Raw genomic sequence first — 5135 nt, 5'->3', positions numbered from 1 at the left:
TCCCCCCAGTTCAATGTGATCCGCCCTCCTCCTCGTCGCTCCTCCCCGCCTTCATTCTACTTTACCTTTAAAGAATATCCTCTATTTTTGTTTCGCCGTTGGTACTAAAACTAGTAATTGTCTGGCTCGTGCAGGTGTCACATGTTCTGTACTAAACGTGTCATTGAGCCCCATACCCTCTTCCCCCCCTCCATACCTCCCTCCCCCATCCATACCCTCCTCCCCCCTCTCTAAAACAAGGAGCTGTTATGCCACGTACCAAAGAGGAGAACCGCGCCTCATTTAATCAGGTGTGTGTGTGTGTGTGTGTGTGTGTGTGTGTGTGTGTGTGTGTGTGTGTGTGTGTGTGTGTGTGTGTGTGTGTGTGTGTGTGTGTGGTGGAAATAGAACATAGATATAGAGTCACTATAAGCCACTAAGTTAAAACGAGCACCCACCTTCAAAGCGCGTGAGATGCAATTATATTTTTTGACATTGAAAGAATACCCCGCCCCCCCCCCACACACACACACACACACACACACACACACACACACACACACACACACACACACCGCCCTTAGGAGTCATTAAGTGCCACTTTTCTTCTTTTTGAAAGGTGTGACATTTGGAAGAAATGTTAAGGTACTGCGGGGTAATCCACCAAACGTGAGCCTAACCTTTACTGAGTAGTGGTTTGTGGCTATGCATCATCTGACATCTCTGTAATTAAAAACACAAACAAAAAACAATCCTTTAGGTTTTACATTAGACTCTTTAATGCACTGATCAGTGGCAGAGAAAACAGGTTTGTGCACCTTAGCCAAGAGAGTGATAGTGAAATAACACCCTCTGATATTTCTGAAATCTGTCCCACACTGGCAGAGCTAAGATACCATCTGGCTGGAAGCCCATTGCAAATCTTCCCTTCAAAGCTGCTGTGGGTCGTTGTTTGTTCAGTACCACGCAGGAACCTTTTCATAATAACCTTTCAATATATTATTTTTCCCATTCTCCAAGAGAACTTCTGCACCTCTTCGCTCTGTCTTCCTGCTTTAGAATAAACAGACAGTGACGGGAGACTTTGGCCAATCGCAGCTCATTCCTAAATGCACATGCAGCGCCCTTCAGATGGTGAAAGTCTGATTGGAAAAGTTGCTCACAACATTGACAACAGCACGGCATGAGAGGTGATAATAAGTCAATACCATTGATGCATTTCAGTTGCAGCTAATTCAAGTTCATGTTCATTTAGTTAGATATATATAGCTAGAGCTTTTAATCCCAGCATGTCCTCTCAAAGGGACTGTATTTAAGCTTTAGGAGCCCTACGGATGGTTCTACTTTGTAACATTCTGTATTGGTACTGCAGGAAATTGCGTTAATTCCATAATTATTCTAATGCACTGGAAAAATAAATATCTAAAGAACTCATATTATTTGACTTCATAAACAGGCAGGGTTTTTATGTAAATAAATGTGATTTCATGTTTCTGGAGTCAGTAACAAGGAGCATCATTCCTTTGGCTTCATCACAATGAGTCCTGGGGGTGCAGCACTGCAGCCTTTCCAAGCTTAAAAATTGACTCTTACATTTTGGTGTCTCAGCAGCAATTCAGGCTGAATATTACAAGGCATTTTGTTTATTTTCCTACAAGTGTTGCAAGCTTTTGTTGAGAAAAAAATGAATGAAAAACTGCAGTCATTACTGTGTTTTTCCTTGTTAAGGAGCAGGGGCTACATAGCAGAGTGGCTCGAATGCATCCTATCCCGGCTCCAACATCAATAAGGCCCTCATTGATTTTTGATCCACCAAGTATTTCACGCAATGTAATGAGTGTAGATTACTCCAAATGTCAGAAATTGTGGAATTGGCTAAACAAAGCCATATCTGATCAGAATTTACAAGTCTAATTATTTAGGTGAGATTTTAAATCTAAATTAACATATTTATTTCATTTCACTCAAAAATGAAAGGTGCAGAAAGGGAAGCTTACTAATACGTAGAGTGTTGCCTTCATTTTAGTGAACTCAGTTTTTCCCTGGCGCTGATGACGGGATTCTCTGTAGTTGTGAACTATATTTCTGTTTCAATACGTTTTCACAGTTGCCTTGCAAGAGGAACAACTAGGTCAAAGCGCCTCGAGACCCTTTCAGCATTTTGAGAGACTTACAGATCTCCTGGAAGTTGGTCTCCAGAGGGGCGACTGTAATATTTAGGGCACGGCCCTGATCACTAGTCTCCTTCTTGCAGCTGGTGCCTCAGAAACAGGGAGTACCGAAAATAAAGGGAGAAAAGGCAAAGGAGAGACAGATAATTATTTTCTGTTAACACAATAAGGCTAGGAGATCCATGATTCAGGCAGTAGGGTGTAACGTTGTTGGTGAGTTGATTGCTTCCAATAAAATAAGTTATTTTCCAGTTATTGCCTTTCGGTAGTAATTCCCTTGTGAAAAAGCATCATCAACCTCGTCATTGTCACGGTTACCAGAGAGCAGCTTGCACAAACTGTAGCAATGGTGGTGTAAAGGGTTGCAATGGAGAACAAGGCAAAGGAAGTTGCAAGAAAAAAGCACCAGACAGCCTGAATGGACTGTGTATTTTGTCTCTGGGAGTCTCAATGGCCAGCCTACAATCTATGTTAATTAATCCTTCACAAAGAGCCTTGAAGCGAGGCTTTCCCAAACCAGCAAACAAATCACTTCTCTCCCTCAATTTGTATTCTAGGGCCGATTCTGCAGTCTTTGTGTTGTGAAATGAATAGCGTGGAATAACAATTCAACTTGAAGGTGCGGTTCACTTGCTCAGGGGTGACTTTGACTGAAACTACTCTTAATGCACACAAACACACACACACACACACACACACACGGAGTCACTTAGTGTTCAATTATGTGTGGCCGCGACTGCTGCTATCAACCCTTCTACTTTTGGTCAAAACGACGACGTATTTTTCTTTTTGAATGGAAGAATGGTAATTACAGTGGTTCACCATATGTACAGTAACTCACTCCACGAGCCTTAGTTCAGAGAATTAACGTCAACCAACTGGACCAGAATTGGATTATTTTCTATTACCAGTCGTTAGCCAGCGGCCCGCTAGTTAGCTTACTAACCCCACAACACTTTGATGTTTCACGGGTTAAAATAAGTCCCTTCCTCCCTCTCATGGCTCAGCCTAACTGGAAACATTTCTTTATATCACTCTAGTCTTTTGCTGTGGTGCAGTTGTCATGAAGGCTGCGGTTACTCGAAGGCAGAGCTGAAAAGCTTCACCAATATTAGCAAGAGCGCAGAATCATTCAGAATCCGAATTTCTTCCTCCTGAGCTGCTATCGGTTCAGTCAGGCCTCGGCAGGGTATAAATTATGAGGCCATTGGTGATCGTTCTGGTTTGTGCACCAGCTCCTCAGGAAAGACCCAAACCAGGTCCGAGCCTGCAAAGGTGGAGGACGCAAAACATTCCTGCTGGGATTGGAAGCTTCTGCTGTTTTGTTTTGCTATTTCTCTTTATTTTGGTAGTATTGTGTAGATTACCTTTCGTTGGTGTTAGTTTTCTGTCTTTTCGCTAAACTGCAATTTTCCCCCACAAGATTACTTTCTATTAAGCGTATTTGTTATTTTGATTATTTGTTTATTCTTAGGGCTTGTGGCTGACAGCAGGGTGGTGACCGGGGCTCACACCTGCTCCTCACATTCTCTGCTGTAGAATACAGCAATGTACAATATTTTATCTTTTACATATTTTATTATTTGCGTGCTTTTGGTTTCAATTGACATAGTTTGATGTGTGTGGAGCATCTGAGCTGCTGAGGGCCGTGTCCCTGAGCCCCGATGTGGCCTAGTCTCCAGTAGCTCTCTCTCTATTGCAGTCCAAGCTACTGTTTGGCAACGTGCAATGGATCTGATTTCTGTCACAGTTATTCATAGTCTGTATTATATTACACTTGCTAATGTAGAATGAGCAAAGAGACAGAATCACGCAGAGTAGAAGCCTTAACTCACAGCCATATTTGGTGAACGCCAAATCATACTTTGAGTTTAAGTCTTGTTGGAACACGCGTGTGTTCTTAATGCTTCACATTCCAACAAGCAGGGTGTTAATCTCTTGGTCTGGAGGTTTCTTGGCACTCTAAATGCTCCTCTGAAGGGGAAATGATACTTCACTTTAAAGTACAGTTTTACATACGTTACAGCAAGGTTATTTTGTATCAGAGTATGACCTATTGATGAATAAAATGGCCTTGCTTCATTATTCAACAACAAATTGTTTAAGGCAACTGTGTCACGGTGGCGGTTCGTGCCCGGTTTTATTTTGTAGTTTCCTGCCGCTTGTGTCCCTGTTTCAGCTTCACTTTCAGCTTCAAGTGTAATATAATATATAAGTGTCTTGTTCATGTTGATGTGTCATGGTTTTAGGGTCCTGTAAGCTTTTTCCGTTCCTCCTTTTATCTGTACTTCAATTTGACAGGATTTTGTTTTCATCAAAATCCACAAAAAAGCAATTTATAATAGATCTTAACATTTAATTCACAAATAGTCTCAACTGAACTCTGAAGATTACCATAGAACATAAATGTACTGTATGTGACCTACACAGGCACGCTTTTTAGCCTTTTCCTACTATATCCTATGTTTATTCCACTTTTCCTGTTATCTCACGTACTTTGCATTTTGTAACAATTCAAATATACCTAATGTAAATTATGCTGCCGTTCTGCAGCCTCCTACAGTGTGACTTACTTACTTTCTTACTGTATTTTCACATTCACATTCCAGTTATTAGTCACACCTTAACAGAACGATTATAGACACCTATCAATTGTGATTGTTTGTAATTTAAGCAAAATGGAGAGTTGCTGTAAAAACAGAAGCTGCATTTCTCTATGCCTGCAAAGTGATGATGGATGTTTGGGTACTACAAGCTGCTACAGTTATGTGTTGTGTATTTCTAAATTGGATTACACTGTCCTGAAAGAAGTTAACCAGCAAACTACAAACTGGATCTATCTTTTAACAATAAACAAATCTAATGCAGCACAGAAGAAGCCACAGTATTTGAAGGTTACATGTGTCACTCTAACTGTCCACATTCCATTCCCTTACAAACAGGTTGTTAAAAGGTTATCTTTATTATTTTAGTTTTCAACACGGA

The sequence above is a fragment of the Gasterosteus aculeatus genome, chromosome 7 (genome assembly GCF_964276395.1).
Source record: "Gasterosteus aculeatus chromosome 7, fGasAcu3.hap1.1, whole genome shotgun sequence".
Classification (NCBI taxonomy): Eukaryota; Metazoa; Chordata; class Actinopteri; order Perciformes; family Gasterosteidae; genus Gasterosteus; species Gasterosteus aculeatus.
Note: the sequence above shows the minus strand (reverse complement) of the source record.